Source organism: Orcinus orca, chromosome 8 (assembly GCF_937001465.1).
Source record: "Orcinus orca chromosome 8, mOrcOrc1.1, whole genome shotgun sequence".
Lineage (NCBI taxonomy): Eukaryota > Metazoa > Chordata > Mammalia > Artiodactyla > Delphinidae > Orcinus > Orcinus orca.
In genome coordinates, this window is record NC_064566.1 from 101,960,693 (window position 1) to 101,982,669 (window position 21,977).

General features: G+C 51.5%; 1 protein-coding gene and 1 non-coding gene across 5 annotated transcripts in view; one reads left to right on the forward strand and one right to left on the reverse strand.

The window, feature by feature from the left end:
- The window catches only part of KIRREL3 (kirre like nephrin family adhesion molecule 3), a 548,805-nt gene that overhangs the window by 158,238 nt on the left and 368,590 nt on the right, over nucleotides 1–21,977 (reverse strand). The gene's annotated exons all lie outside the window — the stretch shown is intronic.
- TRNAN-GUU (transfer RNA asparagine (anticodon GUU)) lies at nucleotides 17,974–18,045 on the forward strand. Its single transcript has one exon. It is a non-coding gene; the product is annotated as a tRNA-Asn (tRNA).

Genomic DNA, 21,977 nt, shown 5'->3' on the forward strand with positions numbered 1-21,977 from the left:
GTTGGCACAGTGTGTGTCCCTTCCACTCCCAAGTCCCCACCCCCATGCCGGGCACAGGGCTGTGCAGTGCAGTGTCCCACATACCAGGACGTGGGACTCCTCTACCTGGGGAAGGAGGAAGACAGAGGGGTGGGCTGGGAGGGATGGGGAGTTGCTAAAAGCTAAGGAGGAAGGTGAAGGGTAGGGCTCAGCCCTACAGGGCGGGGAGAGTCCTTTCTTCCCGGCTGTCCACCGCTGGAGGGTCTGGGCCAGTCGGCTGACCTCTCTGGGCCCCAGAGGCCTCATGACTGGGACTTTTAAGGGTAGAAAGAAGCAGCAGCAGAAACTCTCTAAGGCCCCTGCCAGCTCTACAATTCTCTGATTTCTAACACATCCTCCTGGCTAACTCCCCTTCTCTGTCTAGCCAGGGGTCCTCATAGAAAGATAGAGGCCCTGACTAGAACCTAGGAAAAAAAAATCATTGTCCTAAAGATCATATAGAATTCTGAAGCCACAGAGAAGGAACTTGCGTTTAGGGTCTACGCGGTGTTTTCTGCAAGCCTTCCGCCGTGCAGTTCTCAGCCCCCCGGGCCAGCGGGGTGGGGTTCTGGGGGAGAGGTGTTTCCTGGCAAAAGCCACTTTGCAGCTGCTCTGGGACCCTGGGCCCAACGGATCGTAGCGCCTGGTCGACCCGTTGTAGAACCTGGTCGTAGCACGTGGTTCCCAAGCAGGCACTGCACGTGGATGCAGGGTCCCCCCGGCTGCCCGTGGCACTGTGTCCCCGCAGCTGTGGCCCCCATGACAAGGTCTGCGGGCCGCCAGCCCGGCTGGAGAGCACTCGAGAGCTACGCCATCGACCTCCTCTTCTCCCTCCAAGTCACTTAACCCACTCGAGCAGGGAGGAGGGGCCTGACAGGGATGGACGCCTGCTGCGGGCAGACAAAGGAGCCCAAGTTAGCCTCCTCTTTGGCCCCCAGAGACTGGAGGTGGGGACAGGGCCGGGGCAGCTGCAGAGCCCCTGGGAGGAGCCGAGTCCAGCCGTGCCTGGTGGGAGGACACAGGGACGGGAATACGCAGGAGGCGACACCAGGACGTGGAGGCCTTGGAGAGATACCTGCTCAGCTGATGACTTGAGTCTCGGCCTCTTTCTCCCTTGTCAGGGTCTTCCTATCGTAACACTTGACCTTTGATTTGAGCCTCATTAAGTTACCAAGCATTTACGTAAATCATCTCATTTCATCTCCACCACAACCTGAGAGGTATATGCTGTTGGTACCATCTATGGATGACGCTGCTGTGACTCGAGAGCTTAAGTGCTTTGCCCAAGGTCACACGGCCAGTATGTGACAAAGACAGGACTAGAATGAGGTTTCCTTTCCCAAAGACCTCGTTGACCACCCGCCCTTCAGTCCCCTCAGCCAGGCCACACTGCCCCCTTGAGAGTGACAGGGGAATGACAAGAAATGACAAAGCCTTAGGTGACGGGTAGTAACAGAGTGAGCCAGGAGCTTCTTCCCAGAAGCTTCTCCAGGCACAGGCACCACCTGCTTTTCCAAAGCTTTCTTTGGTGTGTGCGTGGTCATAAAGAATTGTAATAAGCTATGATTTAAGAGCCAGAGCCATAGACTGGCAAAGGGTTTCTTCCTTTAGGAGCTGGGGGAAGCAGCCGAGGTCTTGGCCCCTAGAAAGGCAGGAAAACCTCCCAGGATGAATCCCTCTGCCTTAGGCTCTGATGGACCACAGGGAAAGCCATTTAAGCAGTGGTGGCGGATCCCGCCTCGGGGCTGAGCTGTCTTCTCCAGAAGCTGTTCACCAACTTCAAGGGTTCCCTTCCAGAAAGTCCCAGTAACTCTGACGTCCAGCATCTATGTCCATGAAGGAGTGTAGCAAGAATGCTCTGTTCACTGTCTTACGCTCAGATCTAGTGAGTGCCTGGCATATGCTAGATGCTTAGCAAACTCTCAAATGAATGAATTAAGTGCAACAAAACCTAGAAGTTCATCACCTGCAGAATATTATTCACTGCACTTTACAGAGGTGGCACCTGAGGGCCAGAGAGGTTAAGTAACGTGTCCAAGGTTGCACAGACAGTTAGTGGTGGGAGAAGTACCGGAATTGAGGTCTCCTTTCCCTCACGCTCTTCCTTCTGTAGGGGGAGAGATGGGAACGTGAGGACCTTGGACCTAGGATCAAGCAGCTGATTTGACCTCTGAGAAGTTCTTTCCATGTTTCTTAGCTGCATTGAGTATGCAGTTATTGGATGTGGTTGGAAAGGAACTTGCCTCCCATCTCCCAGCAGGCACACACTGGCTGTGGTGAGAAGATGCTTCCACCCACTCTCTCCTAGGAGCACACAGCTCCTCACAGCATCTCTCGCACCACGCGCCCTGCTTTCGTCTTTTGGGAAGCAGGAATAAAAGCCAGTACCAATAAAGTAAACCACCCTCCAACCTGGCCTTCCAGATGAGTTCGTGGCCTCTGGGGACGGGTTCTGGGAGAGAGAGGCAGAGCCCAGGGTACGGTTTCCAGGGCCCAGGGGACACGTGTGGGCACAGTCATCTGCCCATCGCTGGAATCTTCAAAGCAGGAGGAGGGAGCAGGATGGGGTCATTATATGCATTCCAGTCCCTCCGCTGAGTCACTCAGAGGAAAGCTAGGACATAGGAGGAATGCCCTTGCTCTAGACTCGCCGTCACCGGAAGCCCGTGTGACCCCCAATCTCTTCCTCTGAGGCCCTTTCCCTGCACAGATGCCTCGGTCTCCCCGATGGGCTCCTCCCCTTCTCCACAGAGCCCCTCAGCTCTCAGTGGCTGGGCCCCGCTCTCGCCAAGAGCGGCATCAGTGGTCCTGGGGCCTGGGCCAGAGCCTGCCTGTCACTCTGCAGCTCCACAACGTGGGGACACCAAGGGGCAGTGCCAGCAGCCGGCTGCAAGCTGACGAGCCTGAGTTCCCTCCAGCACCCAGGAGTTGACAGGATCGTCTGAATTAAGTGGCCAAGTTTGGGTTTTAATTAAGTCCCCGTGGTCTTTTACAAAGGTCACTGGTGACACCATCTTCTTCAAGGCCAGTATGAAAAGGCATTCAAAGTCAAAGTTCTGAGATGGGAGCCTTGCAACTTGAAATGTCATAGGGAGAAATTTGGAATTGGGGGAAGAGGAAGCTGGTGGGAAGAATGACCCTGTCACATTGTCCTCCCGTCAGAGTCACTGTTTCCAGTGGGAGCTCCAAACTGTTTCGGTCTCAAAGTGGCCCCACTCTGCTCGCTCACGTTCCTACCCCCATGACTAGTTGTGGGCTCTCTGTTTGCTGCATGAGTGAAAAATGGGACCCTTGTCTTCCCTGACATGGAATACAAGTTGGTATCAATGGGGCAGAACGTGGCAGCTTGCCCCGATCGCTGGGGAATTAATAAACATATATGCAACTGACTGCCATTCTTCTGCTCTGATGCCGGCATACACGTTTCTATGTAACTTGTCCGATACCGTTATCACTTGGAAATCCAGCTCTGTCTAGAGTGGAACACAACAGCTACTTCATTCCTCCACAGCATCCCACAATATTCCTCCTGTGGCAGCAAAGGCCTGTGCCTGGTTCTGCACGGCCCTAACAGAAGTAGAGATATGAGTTCATTCGAGTGGAGGAGACGGCACCTCTTCGGGGGGAGATCTGGGCTGGCCCACAGCTAATGGGGCCAGGATTTAGGGGGCACAGTCATATTTTCCTGGGGTCCTTCGTGCAACACCAGTGCTGGGCAGCGGAATGCTCTGGGTGCTGGATAGTTCAGGGCAGCCACTGATTTTGCGTTAGAGTCAGGGGACATGGTATTAGTCAGTAGTCTGGGCCATTCTGTCCATGGTCACCACAGGCAGTGTAGGTAGTGGACAGAATTTTGGATTTAGATTCAGGATATTTGGATCTTACAGCAAAAAAATTTGCCTATCTAATATACATTCTCCCATTTATTTACCATCAGAATCCTTATGTTGTTGAGGAGGAAATGTAACTAAACTAAAAAATATGAATTTCCTAGCCCCCCTTGAACGGCTAGAGGTGGCTAATGAGATATAATCAGAAACCATTCTTTAAAGATGGCTGATTTACCTGGGACGGTACATCTATTTTGTTTTTTCCTCTTCTTTTTCCTTCCTGCCTGAAATGTGGAGCCATAGCTGGAGCTTCAGCAGCCGTTTTAGGACCATGAGGTATAAACCAAGTATGGCAGCCAGTGCTAAGGATGGGCTGCCTACTTACCTCCAAACTTCATGTTATGTGAGAGAAAAATTAACCCCTAGCTTGCTTATGCCACTGGTGCTTTGGATATCTGCTACTAACTATTGAATGCCAACGATACAGAATGATTGCCTGTTCTATCATTTATTCCTGAGACTTTGGATAAATCATGAAATGTCTTTGAGCTTCAGTTTCTGTACCTCTACAGTGGGAATAATAATTCTTGCTTTGCCTTGTAAACGTTATCTCAGACTTCTGGGGCCTACTCTAGGCTTCTGAGCATGCCATCCCCCGCAGTCTGAAGATCATGGATTTTCTGCATCTGAGCAGTGGCGGCCTCCCTCGCATTGTTGGGGTAGATTGTTCCCGGGCTAAGGCATGTGCCCGCCTTCCAAGTTCAATGGCTTGCTCGGGGCTGTTATAAAGTCCCCTTGTGGGCTCCCATTTTCTAGAGACACAATAGCTTTTCCTGGCTCGCCCAGGCCTTGCCCCTCCTTGCTGGGTGCAGAGACATTTGCCGTTTCAAGCTGCTGAAAAGGACGCTTCAAAGAGCCCCACATTGGCCCCTCTTAGGCTCTGACTCATAGAAACGTTTTCGGAAATCCTCAAAAACCTTATTAATCTGTGACGACGTCCCAGCAGCGGGACTCTGTGCGCCCTATTTCCAGGGCTTTTCAGCGCGTCCATTGTCTCAGCTGCATTCTTCCAGCTTGGTGTCTTGGCCCCTGGCGGCTCTCTCCAAGGCAGGCGCTTTCTGCTGCGCCTGCGATTTCATCCCCTGACTCTCCTCTGTTGCCTGAATTCTTAGAGTGAAAAGGTGGCCACTCTTCTTGGGCTGTTGATTCCTCTATACCCCCTTTGTGGCTCTCTGCTTCACCCCTTCTCTCCTGGCATCTGGCTGGATCTGGGTCAGGCAGACAGGGACCTGTGTAGAAACTGAGGCCCACTTTTTTTCAAAAGAAAACCTCTTTTTTCCTTCATATGAAAACCTCTAGGGGGTTGTCAAGCCTGGGGAAGACTTCTGGGATCGCCACGGTCCTCTGCAGGGGACCTACTTCAGCTGTTGAGTAGATAAGCTTTGGGTGGTCTTCTCCAGGACACTCCCCTGGCTCCAGCCCATCCACTGACCACCGTTCTCATGTGTGATCTTCTCTGCAGTTGAAAAGGCTGTGGGGAGAGAACCAGAAGACTGGGGCTCTGTTCCTGAATTCAACCCCTGGCTGGGCTTGCCTTGTCCCGGTCCACATTCAGGGGTTTTGACTTGGAAGCCCAGGGCCTGTGTGACCAAGGCAGGGTCCCAATGATCCTGTTTCCTGGTTTTCGAGCCCATGTGTACTCCCTCCACTCGAGTGTGGGCTGGGCCTAGTGCCTTGTTTCTAGTGAAGAGAATATGGCCAGAGTGATGAGAGGTCACAGCTATAACTCAGTGGTAAAGGACTGTAACTTCTGGGTGTGTCTAGGTGGCACACATACTCTTTGTCTTGTCTTCTTGAGGTTTGCTTTGCAGCAGAAAGCCACCCTGTAGGAGAGGCCCATGGGGCAAGAACTGAGGTTGGTCTTTGGCCAACATTCAGCGAGGAGTGGAGGCCGTCAATCCGACAGCCTGCAGAGGCCTGAATGGGGTCAAAAGGCACGGGACTCAGCGTGGAAACAGATCCTCCCCCAGGAGAGCCTTGAGGTGACGGCAGGCCCGGCCGATACCTTGACTGCAGGCTTGGCTTCCACAGAAGCTGAGGACCCAGCTAAGCCACAGAGATTTTGAGATAAGAAGTGTGTACTGCGTTAAGCTGCTAATTTGGGGGTACTTCGTTCCACAGTAGTAGATTACAAACACAGGTCTTTATTAGCCTAAAAATGTGTTTCTTTATTTTGCTCCTCCATGTTTAGACTCAAGGACTTAAACCTTTCACATCCACTTGTAGTAGTGCACTCATGCGTGCGCGCACACACACACACACACACACATACCCATATCTGCACACACGCTCTAATCTATGGGCTGTTCACATCCCTTTACCCCTATTCTAAAAATACATCATCAGAATAAGTGGAAGAAAGACATAGCTGAGATGAAGCTCTACGGAAGTGATTTCTGGTTTCTCTTAGTAACCTAAGTATAATCTGAATTTCTGCCAGAAACCAAAGTGCCAGAAGAGGCCCGACCAACGAGGCCCTGGGGGTCTGTGTGCATCTCTGATAATTCACTTCCATGCTTACCTTTCGAAGGCTGACTCAAACTTTCTTCCTCTGGAAAAAAAACCCAAAAAACTACCTGACTTCTCCAGGGAGCGTTCCTATTCCGTGAGTCCCAGTCAGTTTGTATCTATATCAGTACATATTTTCAGGATGTATACGCTCCCTCCTCACTTTCTCATCCCTTCCCTAATCCTCCATCCTAAGAAGCTCAGAATGCAGTGACGTCTACAGAAAATCACCCAAGATTTCACAACCAGAGTCGGAAGCAAAGTTTAAAAACCTTTGCCTCCCTCCCCCTGCTCCCACTGTGTTCCCAGAAGCCAAAGCTCACAGCCATTTCTCCAATCTAGGAAGCAATAAGGAAATGTATTTATGAACCAGCCTCTGTCTAAGGGAGGGAATTCATGTCTCTTCATGCTCTTGTAGACAATCGTAAGGGATTGCTGCATCAGTGTGATGCAATATAGTCTAAAAACCCTCCAAAACAAGGATCAGGAAACAACCAGCGGGGACTGAGCCGTGGGCACCCTCGGTTCGGTGGCCAAGCCCTGGGCCAGGTTATGCCTACAGGAGATGGGAACACAGGTCTGGGAGCACCTGCAATCTCATCTTGTTTCTTCCCAAGCACCAGGGAAGAAGAGCAATTTGTTTGCTCTCATACTCTAAAGATGAACTTCCCGTGCTCAATCAAACGTTATTATCCCAATGTAAGTCAATTTACCTTTGAATCTGAAGGCTATTTTCTTCCTAAATGGCTAATTATGGGAGATAGATGGCTGTAAACAGAAGCCTTCTACCTCACTGCTCAGCCAGTCCTTCTACCCCAGGCGCCAAGGATAATCTGGGAAAGCAGGCCTGCCCTTTTCCTGTCTTCCCCACCTTGTCTGCGCTGCCCGTCCATTCTTCTCTGTCCTCCTGCAATGCCATTCATCCTGCCCCCTTAACGTCCTGGACACCAGTCTGGAGTCTCCTGCTCAGTCCCAAACCACAACCTCTGCCGCTAGGCTTGTTTTTGGAGTTCTGTTCCCGATGTCCCCCCCGAAATGTGACCCATCTTCTAAAATAGCGCGCTCAAGATGCCCATGCGAGATGTTTGAATTCAGAGGAAAGAGCAGAGAACAAGGCATAGCCAGCGGGTGGCCCACGCCGTCCCCCTCAGCGCGGTCTCCACACGGGCACACAGAATGCTCTGGACGAAGGCCAGATCCTTCCCTCCCAGCTCCATCTTTCCTTCCTCAGGATCTGGCTCTCCGTAAGGCCTCTGTATTAAAAGTGGACATCTCAGCCCGAGAGCTGTGCACACAGGACAGCACGCGTTTCAGGAGACAAGGGATCCTGTAAGCATCTGAGATGAAACAAGGTTACCCAAGGCTGCCTCTTTGATTCTCCTGGCAAAGTCACAGAAGCAACCAGCGAGGCCTGGCGAGGCCCGGCAGGGCAGTGGCCTCTCCCGTTGCAGGATCAACACCGCACAGGAGCTAATTGAAAGGCTGAGTTTGTTTACCGAGATGGGGACTGGCTCCCCTCCCTCCTCACAAAACAAAGTCTTTCCCCAGGAGCGGTGACAGAGAGGTCAGCCCCAGTAGCCTTTCTGTTTGCCTTTTGATGCACGGTAAAGCCGCCGCTCTGGGTGAGGGGAGCATTGTGTGTGCGCCATCAGAGGCGGCTCCAGCAGGGAGACCTTAGCCCTCCGAGCTTTCTAGGTCTGGGAGCCTGTGGTGCATGGGGTTACTGGGGAGGAAGCAGGCCTTCCAACTCCGCTCTCCGAGGCCTGGCCTGTGGCCCTCTGTACTTTCCACCTGCGCCAGCGATGCCACAATAACAACGTGCCTCGGTCAAACGCCTCATGGATTACACAGCACATCTACGTACATTATTTCATTTGATCATCCTCACAACCGTCCTGCGAAGCCATCCTCATCTGGCCACGTGGGACAGGCTCAGAGAGGCAAGCGCTTTGCCTAAAGTCACACAGCACGTAAGTGACTGACTCAGGGCCTGCATCCAGGTGTTTTGGCTTCACAGTTCCATCACAGGACTGTGGCTCCACCACCAGCGTGAAGCCTCCACCTAGCCTTGGACCTGAGTCACTTCAGCTGGGGTTCCGATTTGGGACCCTCCGTTGGACTTGGGAACCATGGTCTTGATAAGCCCGTTTACCCTGAGCTTGCTGTTCTGTTCTGGGGCAGTCCTTGTGGGCTAGAAAGACAAGTAAGAGAGAATGAGCTTTTCGAGAACTGCTCTGGGAAAGGTTAAGGCCACGGCGAGGGGCAGCCCGAGGAAGCGTGGCCAAGGGAGACGCAGGCCTTTTTCACTCAGCTGTGTCTGCAGGGGTCTCAGTACATAATTACTGAGTCTGGGTGGTTGAGACCTAGAGACCAGCCTGAGATCCTTTCTCTACAAGCTACATCACGCTGCTGCCCAGCGGGGGAGGGCTCTGGCCACACTCCGAGTAGGGAATCCATTTTGCATTGGATGGGCCGTAATGTTGAGAATCCTCTACAGATTTCCACGGCTGCCGATCCCCGCCGTGCCAGGGTGAGGATACCAGAGCTCCCTGTTTCACTTAGTGCTTTGATTAAAACAGTAAATTCACGGCGAATACCAATGAGCAGGCAGGTAAGGACTCCAGCCAGCTCTGGCTCCCTCCTGGCAGCATTTCATAGCAGCTGGTTTGGAGAGAAATATCCCCCTCCCCTGTGGCGAGAGCCCTGGTTCCCCATAAATAAGGGAGCCGCAGTGGCCCCGGAGCCTAGAGAAGGAGAGGTCACGGGAGGAAGGGGTGGGGTGGGGACAGGAGCCCTGCCAAGGCAGAGAGGGGCGTGGAAGTAGGGGGGAGCCCCCCTCTGTTACCTCCTCTCCACAGACAAGCTGAGAGGGAAGGAATGGGTGCGGGTCTCTGCCGCCTGTGCAGCTGTGCTGGGCCAGGTATCAGAGCATTAAGGTGGCGGCGCCTGCTGCTAGCAGCACAGCCCTGCCGCTCCCTGGGCACTGCCTGACGTCAGGCAGCCACCGTGCTGGCAGGGGAGCTGTGGCCGTCACCCTTCCTGGCTCTGGAGGGCTGGCAGCTCTGGGTTGGCCAGGCCTGCTGATGGGAAAAGAAATGTGGTACAGGCCAGGGAGTAGGCATAGGACCCATACTCCCCAACACAAGGCTTTTACCCATGTCCCCCAGTTGGATACCCCTCTCCCCACTGACTCTGGGACCAAGCAGCACCTGCGCTGTCCTGTTGTGAAGAGGCGACTGAATCTGTTGAGATGGTAGTGCAGCCACAGAATGTCAAGATTCTTATCATCCATCCGCTTTCTGTTCACTGGGCAGTTTTTCTTCCTCCCTCCCTTCTATCCACCTGTTAACATGTATCGATAATCCGTCACATCAGGAAAGATGCTAGGCAGTGGGAATAAAAGATGAATAAGCTACAGCCCCATCCTTGTGCTGTCTCCTCAGGGTGTCCAGTATTATGACGACTGCATTTCTCAACCAAAAACAAGGACATGGAGGTGACAAGGGTGAGTGTACTTATGGGAGGAGACCATCCCTGAAAGTCTGCAACACGCTGTTCCCAAACCAGGATGAGACCAGAGCGGTCAATAAATCCTGGCCGCACTGCATAGGTTTTGCCCTGGTCTTTTAGCAGAACGCCAGGAGCCGTTGCTTGCTGAACACCTACTGTGTGCCAGGCTGTGCTGGACACGTGCACAGCGTTTAGCTAGTCTCCTCCACGGGCCTGTAGAGAATTCACTGTGTAGATAAGGTGATGGAGAGCCGGGTGACCAGTCAGGGTAGCACGGTCCTTGCTGGCCTTGTGGCCTGAGCTCCTATGGGTGGGCAGGTGTGCACAGCACGTGGCCTGAGCGCCTGGAGCACAGCGCGTGGTTCTGAGGTTGTGCAGAACGGCAGACTCCGAACAGTGTCTCGACTCTGCCAGACACCAGAGTTTGGAACTCAGTAAAAGGAGCCGTCTGCGAGGTGAGGCCGTGAAACAAGGCTGGATGCTGGGTCGGAGGCCTGGGCACCGTCCCGGAGCTGCCGCTTAGCGACTTCGCAACCTCGCCTGCGTCACTTAACCTCTCTGAGCTTCCTCTCACCCTCGGCACACGAGGGAAACCAGGCCGATCTATCACCCTCCCAGCAGGACTTATGAGGAGCAGAGGAGATGGCCTATGAAAACGGCACACTGTAAATTGCATCGTGGATTATTACTACTTCCTGTACCTCAGCAAAGACCCATGATCACAGGCGGCGCACAGCGCAGGGGAGGTCCCGTCCCAACAGCCTGTCTCCCGCCTTTCTTGGTCCTGCTCTTTCTACTCGGTTCCTCTCCATCCTCTTGCATCTTCTCTGGCACCCCTGCTTTCCCACCTGCCCCTACTGGGCCCCCAGGGATAACTCTACCTAGTGGGCCAGAAAGTGGGGACCACACCAAACCACATGTCCAGTGGTGCCTCCTCAGCCGCTGCCGGGACTCCGGTCAGGTTTACTGTGCTGCATTTAATGTAGTCGCCCAGGGGCCCCGAGGCAGCTCCATCTTCAGGTGCAGGCAGGGGGAGGGATGGAGTACCTGTGGTCTCTGGGCCTCAGGCCGCCTGGGTCTAGGATGCCTGTCCCAGAGGGATGCCAGACGGAGGTGTCCTGTGGTGACGGCTGTAAGGGAGTACCATGGGGGCTCAGGATGGGGCCCACCTCATGGAAAGCGATGGATGAGATGCAGGATGTCAGGAGGGAGGCCCAGCCCACGCTCAGTGGCTTGGAGCATACAAGCAGGGGCTTGGCTCACAGCCTGCACTGGGCACTTCCCCTCCCAGAGACAACCGGCATGTTTTAATAATGTCTGCTTGGGTTAATGAAAATTGTCGGATTCACTTAATAAATACATCACCATTCTTGGCCATACATTTCCGTCACGCTTGCCTGGAGCTGCACATCCCTGCCCGGGTTGAGCAGGGATGCTGGGGGCTGGGGGAAAGGATGAGGGTGACAAGCACAGGGCATATCAGTGGAGAGCCAAGGGCTGGGAGGGCAGGGAACCTGGTTCCTCTTGGGAGTTAAGCAGAGATTTCTCTCATTGCACTTTTTCTCCAGAGTCAGATCAGAGGCACACAGGCAGAGGGACACCCAGAGACCCTGCATTCATTCTTCAGCTCAGGAGAAAGAGGCACTCAGACTGTCCCCTTTGGAAGGGAGCATTGGGAGGTACTGTCTCCAAGTGGGCTTGGGCTCTGAATTCAGACAAACTCGGGAAGGCATCCCCGTCATCTACTCACCACCTGTGTGACTTTGGCCTACTTACTTAATCTCTCTGAGCCTCCAATGCTTCATCTGGAAAAGGAGTTCATAGCATCTGCCTTGTAGGGCTGTTGAGAGCATTCCCTGACGTGAGGTACGCCAAGGTCTTTGCACAGTGCCCAGCATAGAAGTGCTCAAATCAGAGCCAGTCATACTAATTTAAAAATACTATTTTTATGAAGAAACAACTTAGCATAGTATTTATGAGCATGGGCTCTGGAGCCAGAATTCCTGGGTTCAGATTTCAGGTCTGTTGCTTACTGGCTCTGACGTTAGACAAGTCACTTTATCTTACCTTTCTGTGTCCCAGTTTCCTCATGTGTAAAATACAGGGAAATAATAATACCTGTCTCATAGGGTTGTCGTGGGCATTGAACAAGTTAGGATGTGCAAATCCTTTAGAACAGGGTCTGAGACATGAATGATTCAAGAAACATTAGAGATTATTACCATCATCATTGTCAATTTCACAGGGTTACGGGGGAGGAGAGTCCAGGCTCCCTGGAAACCATCTTCCACCAGCTTCGGTTGGTCACAGGGCCACATCCCAGGAGGCCCTACACATCCTGGATTGATGCCAGCCTGAGGCCCTAGACATTCCAGCATAGGCAGCAGGGAAGGCTGCTGCAGAGTCCCAGTCCCCAGGACTTGGCTCAAGGCAGTGGCGGAGGGAACCCAGCGGCATGTTTAACATTCCAGCGACATTCTCAAACTCTGCAGAGGCCTTAAAACTTGCCCAAACTGCCATGCATCAACAGGCTTGCTTTCCTCCACACCTTTTTTTTCTCCTCTAAAAGCTTAGACTGAGCAAAGAAGGGAGGGATTTGGGGGCTGGGGGAGGGCCCCGGATGTGTCGGGAGGGGGCAGGCTGCAGGTAATTTCTAGCTGAAATAAGCCGCTTGAGAACCTGCCTGGATCCCAGAGCTCTGTAATTTCACGCACGTGTTTACCTCATTAAGCAGTTGCTCGCTTCCAAGGGGGCCCTCCCAGCAGGGGCAGGCAGGCGGGCGGCTGTGAACCAGCCACAGGGCTTGTCACGGGCTCAGGAGTACCAGCCCCTCCAGGAGGCCATCAGGAGGTGGGGTTCTGGCTCCCCCAGCACAGGGGAACAATGGGGTAGCAGGGCTGAGGTGGGCCCATTGCCTCCTTTTACAGGAAAGGAAACCGAGGCAATCAACTCAACTCCCTTTATCAAATTTTGGTGTCAGATCCCGTGAGTCTGTGATGGTTGGGATTGCCCTCTGGTGGGGATGTGAAGCTCCAGGCTGGGAGAGGAGGGGTTGAAGACGAGATCGGAAGGGAGGGGAGAGGGGGCCGAGCTCGCTGACCATAACCGTTGCCTTCCACTGGAGGGAGCAGCCTCTCCACAGGTGGGGCTGTCCCTTGGGAGCAGGAACTCAGCTCCCTCTTGCCCGCCCGGAGATAAGTAGCTTTCCTGGTTCAAGAACTATCACAGCCAGTATTAATGGCTCCCTGTTATCGCGTGGGCACCCGGTGGCTTCCCCTGTCCTCAGAGCACTAAACCTCCAGCAGCAAGGTCAACATGAGCCTTCACTACTGCAGTCTACATCCTGGGGCCTTGTGCAATGAGCCATTTTACAGATGGAGAAACTGAGCCCTCCATTTCTTGCTTGAAGGCCAAATCCTTCCAAGGCGGGCCACCCCTCCCTTCCCTTCCCTTCCGGCCACTTCCTCTCTGCATCCTAGCTCTGCAGGGTGCACAGGTGAAGAGCGAGGGCGCTGCTACCAATAGGAGCCCTGAGGCCAATCGCCACTCAGCTCAGGACAGTCACTGCTGGGTAAGCCCTGCAAGGCTGGGGACTGACACCTTGTCACAGTGACCAGGGCATGATGTCCCCTGAGACATTCTGCCGCCTGACGGGCCTGCCATGCCGGCCTCTTACCACCAGGAGGAAGAGTGGTAGCTGCCGCTCCCCCGACACCCTTTACCACCCCAAGGGGCGGGCGGGGGGGGCGGTCTGAGCCGGGTGCGGGTCCAGGACCGGTGCTGGGGTGAGGGTGGGCGGGCCGGGTGGGAGAGAGAGGTGGGAGGCAGCTGGGTGGGGCATCTCAGAAGCGGCCTCGGGGAGCCTCCCTTCCACCTGGCAGGCTCAATAACAATGGCATTTGTGAAATCTAATTACTACAGCCTTAACTTCTGACTTTCTGCTATGGCCCCTCCTCTAGCCCCAGGCTATCGAGCTGCATTAAGCTGCTTAACATCACCTCATTAAATTCACTAACCTTGCTTTTCAACTGCGCTTAGCCCCTGGAGCCCTTCCTCTGTCTGTGGGAGGCACATGTCTGCCCTTACTTGAGTGGGTCCCAGGCAGGTGTTTTAGGATCACACCTCCTCTCCCCTCCCCCAAATGGCTTCCTTAATCACAGAGCTCCTTTCTCAGCCTGTAATCATTCAGGACAGATCCAGCCAGGAAGGACAGGCCCCTCCTCAGCCCTCCTGCCTAAGGGGATGGTGGTGGCGGGCGGGGCCGGGAGTTCAACCGGTAGGGGAGGGGAGGCTGGTCCAGAGGTAGGGTACCCTGCGAGCTTGTCAGCTGGTAACTAGCACATGTGATTTGCAGTTTCCTGGGGCCTCACTGCGCTGGTGCAGGGAGTGTGCTTCTGAGGCCGAGATGGGCAATGAGGATGCACAGTGAGGATGTGAAGCCTGGGGCAGGACAGTAGGGAGCCAGCAGGGCAGCTCCTGAGACAGGCTGAGGATGCGTTGAGCCCCTGATAAACAAATGATCACTGTCGGGGTGGGTAGTACTCAGCCAGAGGGGCAGTTATAGAAGAGAAATGCCATTAGTGTTGTAGGAGAACAAGAAAGACCTTGCGTGGAGATGGAGATGGGGCTAAAGTTACCGCCAACTCTAACTCCACATTTACTTGGGCTAAATTGACAGCCGTCCATCCACCTGCTGAGGCCGGGACCCCAGGAAGGCGGCTGGGAGGGAGGGGCAGCTTCTGAAGGACTGAGGTTTAGCTGCCACTCTTGTGCAACCCCAGGTGGCTTCCTTCAGGTCTCAGCTTAGCCTTGTGCCAAGACAGCTAACGCGTGTCTTCCCCGGGGCTGGTGGCAGGGTTAATTGCACATTGTTTATGTAGCATCTCTTACTTATGATTTTCTTTGGTCTATCCTAGAGGGACAACATGGCTGGCTGACTAGAGTTTTTCCTGCCTTGGGAGATGTGTGAGGAAGGTCTCCTTCCCAACCTACCTGAAGTGACTTTGAGGCCCAGAGCGGCTGGGAGAGACAGGTGGGTGGGTGTGTCTGAAACTAGAGTAAGGGGAGACTTCACTTTTAGCTCAGCACCTTCTGGGCATTCTGGGGGAAACTCTGCTCTCCGGTGCTCACTTGACTTACATTCATCTGGGTAGAGCTGGGGGGGAACGGGATCGCGGGTCATCCTGTTCTGGGGGTCCTCAACTTTGGCTGCATATTGGAATCATCTGAGAGCTTTTTTTTTTTTTTTGCGGTACGCGGGCCTCTCACTGCCGTGGCCCCTCCCGTTGCGGAGCACAGGCTCCGGACGCGCAGGCTCAGCGGCCATGACTCACGGGCCCAGCCGCTCCGCGGCACGTGGGATCTTCCCGGACAGGGGCACGAACCCGTGTCCCCTGCATCGGCAGGCGGACTCTCAACCACTGTGCCACCAGGGAAACCCCATCCGAGAGCTTTGACAGACCCTGACAACTGGTTTCCTCACCAGAGGTTCCGACTTAATTGGTATGGGGTGCACCTCCCATTGAGTGGTTTAGAAGCTCCCTAGGCGAGTCTAACACACAGAATCGCTGTTCTAACTCCCCCCTATCGTGATCCTTTATTCTGTTAACCATTATTAACAAGAGCAGCGAACATTCATTGAGTATTACTATGTGACAGGCACAGAGGTAAGATTTTATGTAGGTAGTTTCAGGGAAACCCTAGAACAGCCCAATGTTGTTGGAAGATGCTATTATTATTTCTATTTTGCAGACAAAGAAACTGAGGCTCAAGGAGGTTAAATAAATCGGCCCAAGGTCACTCATTTATTCAGCTGCAAATCTAGGCCTGACTCCAAAGCCTGCGCTCTTAGCCGGTTAGGCCACTTTATATCCCCTCAGAAGGTCGTTGGAAAGGTGGCAAGAGGGTGGGGCATCTTGAGGTCCCATCTGGAAGAGGATCCTGTTAAACAATTCCCTAAGTGATGCTTCGTATTAACAAATGAACCTTTGGGTACAAGGGCAAAGGGGGCATCCCTAGGATAACGGGTGGTCATGGTAATGAGAAGCTGACCTTGTCTATTCTGTCTACTCACTGTAGACAGAAGGGCTACAGGCCGTAAAGCAAGTGTGAGGCTCCGGCCCTATAAGCCAGTGGGGTCGGGGGAGACAAGGAGAGCCTGGAAGGGCCTGGACTGCAGATGGGGCAAAGGGGAAGCAGGACTTGCTGGAGAAATCCGCTTCTCTGTGGTCACTTGGAGGGCTCTCCGTCTCCCTGAGAGCAGTTTCATTGGTTGCCAGGTCCCTGCAGCCCTGGCAGGAACTTTGACCTCAGGGAATACCAGGTCCTCACAGAGCCTAAGGTCCTCTTGGCCTTCGTAGCCTGACTTGGGCAGGGGCTGGAGGCTGGGACTCTTAGCCATAATCTCTAAGATTCAGGAGGAATCTGATAGCCTCCACCACCTGTGATGGAGGCCCAGATGGGAGGACTAGGTCATTGGCCTTAGGGGCCGAGAGGGCAGTGCGGGAGGCAGGCTGCCGTGTGAATGTCTGGCTCCCCTTCTTCCTAGGCCTGCGACCTCGGGAAAGTGACATCACTGAAGTCCCAGTGGCTCCATCTGAGAGGTGACCATAGTAACAGGACATCCCTCACGTGGAGGTCCCCGGGGGAAAATTAAGTGAGATAACACGTGTGACCTGTTTGGCCCAGTTCTTCTCTCGAAATGCTCAGTGAGTACTAGCTATTATTACTGTTATTGTTACTACCACCTTCGAAACCTTCTCATTACTTTCCTTCTATAACCGACATACATTTTCAACTTCTAACACCTTTCAGGGATAACGTCTTTTGCAGGTTTAGGTTTCTTTCAAACGTCAAGGGTGGTTCTCTATTCAACTCACTCCACGGTCTCTGTTCACCTCTGGTGAGCACACATACACGGAAGCTACACTCCCTTTCAGCCTGTGCTTCTTCAAACCGGACTTTGCGGATAACCGTTTCCCACCTCATCAACTCCATTTTTCACTTTCCTATATCTTTCTTGAAGGTGTGGCAGAGCCCAGATGTTGTAACAGCATTTGCACAAATTGGTTTTCCTGGTTCCTTTCCATCAGTACCCTCCAACCTGCATGCATGTTGGGTACATTGGCCCTGGACCCTTTTTCTGGCTGACAAGACCACAGTAGCCTCCCAACTGCCCTCCGTACAATGATGCTGCCTCTCTCCATCCGTTCTCCCCACATTGGCCAGTCTGATGCTTTAGGAACAGATCACGTCTCAGCTAGACCCATCAGCTTAGGCTCAAAACCCAAACCCTTTATCTGGTCTAGAGGCCACTGCTGCCTCTCTAGACCCTGACACACCCCTCTGCCCTTCTCTGGTGCCCTTGGCCACATGGATCTCCTTTAGTTCCTTAAATGTGCTGGGCTCCTACCCCCTTAGACCCACCTGCTCAAGGAGGCCTCCTGCCCCCTGCCCTGTCTGGTCTGTTACACACTCATGTCACCTGTGCTTCTCCTTCACATCTTGCACCACTATTGTAATTACACAGTTTGTTGTGAGTTTGGTGGACTATCTCCCTCCCACTAGAATGTCAGTCCAAGAGAGTAGGCGTACGTCTATTGCTTCACTATGGGGTCGGGGTCGGCAGGGCCCAGGTGTGCTGGCATGTATAAATAATGAGCCTCCATCAATATTTGAGTGAATAAATACACATGACATCAATTTGGGTTAATCTTCCTTATCTCATACTCGCTCTCAGTGTGCTCTCCTATGACCTGGCTCTGCTACTGCTTGGTGAACTTGTGCATAAGTTTTTGTTTTGGACACTCAAAAAAATGAGGTATAGTTCACCTAACATAAAATTCACCCTTTTAAAATGTACGGTGCAGTGGGTTTTAAGTATGTTTACATCATTTTGAAACCATTATCATTAGCTAAGTCTGGAACATTTTCATCACCCTAAAAATAAACCCTGTACCCTGTAGCAGTCACTTCCAATCCCCAACCCACCCGCCAGCAACCACTAATCCACTTTCTGTCTTTATGAATTTGATTATTGTTGGGGAATTCCCTGGTGGTCTAGTGGTTAGGGCTCGGTACTGTTACTGCCAGGGCCCGGGTTCAATCCCCGGGCAGGGAACTGAGATCCTGCAAGACGGACGGCATAGCCAAAAAAAAAAAAAAAAAAAAAGAAAAAAGACCATTTTGGACATTTCATATAAATGGAATCATACAATATGTGACCTTCTGTGACTGTCTTCTGTCACTTAGCATAAGGGTTTCAACATTTATCCATATTGTAGCCTGTATCATTACTTCATTCCCTTTTATGGCTGAATAATACTCCATGTATGAAGGACATACCATATTTTGTTTATTTATTCAGCATTAGATGGACATTTGAGTTTCTATCTTTTGGCTATTATGACTAAAGCTGCTATGAACATTTGTGTAAAGTTTTTGTGTGAACATAGGTGTTTAGTTCTCTTGGGTACATACTTAAGGGTGGAACTGTTGGGTCACAGAGTAACTCTATGTTTAACTTTTTGCAGAACTCCCCAACTATTTTCTGGGAACAGTTTTATTTTTATTTTATTTTTCAAATGAAGGGGATAGAGCAGTTCAGTGGTTCTTAATTATTTTTGATAAACAACTTTTTTAGAAGTATATTAAAAACCATAGAATCTCTCTCCAGGTAAGTGTGTATGTATGAATACACATAATTTCAGGGGTTCAAGAGCCATCGGAAACTGGCTATGGACCCAAAGTTCCATGATTACGGGCTCACACGTGGCAGCATTTTAAGGTTAGAGTATTTTCTCAAACACAGAACTCCATCTACATTTTTGGCTTTTCCACATGGATACAGGAAATGGATAATTTGACTAATGAGTTCTGATCCATGTTCTGATTTCCATCTGGGAACTGAACATTCAGCAGCCAATCAGTTGCCTTAATTTTTTCCACCCACTCTGTAATCATCAGATTGATGTGCAATTATCCCCCCTTGCTCTGACACACGCTTTTCCCTTCTTGTGTTTGCAATCCAGTGCCAGATAACCTTCTTTTTTTTCCCCATTTATTTTGTGTGTGTTGGCTACTGTTTGATATAATTATTTTTGCAATCATCTTTCATTAGGGGAAAGAATATTGCAGTAGAGAAAGAAGGAAAAAGAAAATAAATGCCTTCCTGACAAGTTCTAATATTTTATGTTCACAAATAATCTCCCAATATCAGAGCAATAATATTATTTTCTCAATGTGCATTTATTAAAATGTAAAGTAGCTCTATCACATTGGAAACTAAAACCCTGGCATTACCTTGGCCAGAAAATATCACTTATTTATTTCAGGTTACATTTCTGGAATTTTAATACTGTTTCTTTTCTTCCCCCACCCCTGCATAGCCTTTTCCTAGCAGAGGACTGAACCTGAAGGGTTGATTTCTAAAGAGGCTTTGCTGAACGCTTAGGACCTTAATTTGGTTTTAAGAATTGCTTTTGGCTTTTGATTTACGATGAGGTTCTTTCCTGTGTAATTCTTTTGGCTGAAAACTGAATAGAGCTCTCCCTTTGTGGATGTCACTTTGACAACACATTTTAAGACTGGAGTATAGAGGTGAGGGAGGAGAAGAAAGACTTAGAAAAGAGGGCGGGATTAACACGGTGGGTTTAGGGCTTGGAAGAGTAAGGTCCATTGTCTACTTCTCTATAGCATCTCATGGCACACCTCCTGGATTCTAGTTTGAAGTCAGGATGTTAACCTCCAGATAGCCTAGTGGAAAAGATACTAGATTGGGAAGCAGGAGCCAGGACTTCTAATCCTGCCTTCTCCTCTAACTAGTTTGTGACCTTGGACAGATCATGTCTACTCTTTGGACAGTTTTCTCAAGTGCAAAAGGAAATGGTGAGCTAGACGGGTGGATTTTTAATCCTGGCTGTGTATTAGAATGCCGTGGGGAGCTTTGGAAACTATTTTGATGCCTAGGCCCTTAGATCAATTAAATCAGAATTTCTTGGGACTTCCCTGGCAGACCAGTGGTTAAGACTCCAGGTTTCCCATGCAGGGGGCGTGGGTTCGATCCCCGGTCAGGGAACTAAGATCCCGTATGCCACGCGGTGCGACCAGGAAAAAAAAAAAAGAATTTCTTGTGGGTGAATGGGGCTGTCCAACGGTGTCTTTATTAAACATTCCCCAGGAGATTCTATGATGAAGCCCAGGCAGATAACCCCTGGCCCAGATGATCTCAAAGGTTCCTCTGGGTTTCTGGTTGCCTGATGCTGTGAGCTGGGCAGTGATGTCTCACCAGCCAAAGCTGGTGAAATAGAAAAGAAGGTCACAATCACTGGATAGTGCCTCTGAGCTGGGGTCTGACGTGTCTCAGCTGAAGGACCCTGGAGGGATCCCAAATGGAATTAAATTTCTCTCGGTATCAGGCCTGGCTAGGGCAGGTAAATCTTCCTTTCTTTGTGGGCCCATTGTGCTGAGAAGATGAATGAGCTGGGGCTGGTAATATACCTTTTGTTCCTTGGAGAAAGGCATGTAGAAAGATAAGCCAGGCTTATTATTTTTAGAGGGGAACTGGGACTGTTTAGCCTAGAAAAGAGGGGACTTAGGGGGGACATGATTTGAGGTCTTCAGGAGGTTAAATGCTGTCATGTGGAAGAGGGTTTGGAGTGATTTTTAGATGTTCCAGGGGGGCTGAACTTGAGCCAGTGAGTAGAGAGTCAGGGAAACTGATTTTGTTGCATTATAAGGAAGACCTGTAATATAGAGCTATGGTCCCATACTCTCTGTCACCTGCTTTTATGACCATCTTCTCTACCTTGAGACCATGTCTTTGTCACCCCGTATTCCTAGTACCTAATCCACTTCCTGACACAGTCTTCAAGAAATGTTTATTATTATTTCTATGATGGTTCATGACTGTCATTAATGCCCACTAGGCAAAGCACTTTTCTTCTTATTTCCTTTAATTCTTCCAATGCTTTAAGAGGTAGGTCTATTTATTACCCCAGTCTAGAGTAAAGGAAACCAGAGCTTAGGGTGGTCAAATAATGTGCAAAGTTACCACCAGCATGTAGCAGAGGCAGGCTGGGAACTCAAGCCTGTCTGACTCAAAACCTTTGCTCCTAACTTTTGTGTTACCCTGCCTGCCAGCACCCTGGGTGGGCTGTTTTGGGGGATAGAGGGCTCCCCAGTCCCAGAGGTGCTCAGGTTGAAGATACACAACTATTTGGGTGAACTGATGATACCACGGCAGTGAGTACCGATTGAGCTAGGCTGGTCCCAGATGATAATGGAGCCAGAGGAGGCAGATATTTAAAGTCCTAGGTCACCTGGTTACTGCTCCCATCCGCCTTCTACCCAGACTCCACCAACGAGCAAGGTGTTGGTCTGGTCCAGAGGGAGAGCCTCACTACCTGTGCTGCACAGGCTCCAGGATGGAATGCTCTCTTGGTAGGTGTGGTCATCTCCAGGTAATGGATGTTGTGGTCTCTTTTGCCACTGCCTGCATTTCTCATTAAGGCCCACGGTCATGTGTCCGGGGATCAGACTCCTTTGTATGTCCCTGGTGACAGGACAGAATGGAGACACTAGTCCTGGGTCTTGGTGGGGAGATGCATAACTGCTTTGGCCATGAACATTGTGCTACTTCTTCGCTCATGTCTCATAGACACAGTGATTGCATTACCGCGGGGCTCTGGCTCTGAGTCGGAGGGGTGGAAGCAGCAGATGAAGGAGGGAGTGCTCCCAGGAATTCTTTCTTCAAAGTGACGGCATAGCCAAAGGCAGAGACATAATATTCCTGATGGCACTGCCAATTAGCGGAAGACTACAAGGAGCACTGTGAAATGGAGGCTTGGGAGAACGGATGGGAGGGGCCCGCACAGGGCGAGGAGAGGCAGGAAAAGGAAAGGGGGGGGACACATTGCTGGGTTTGGGGATTCTTTTAACTCAGGGTGCATAGTATTAAAGGTCGTGGCATCCTTCTTAAACATGACCAAAATCAAACTTCACGTGGAAAGGGGGGATTCAGTTGGCTGCCGTGACTACCCTCCTGTTAAGTTT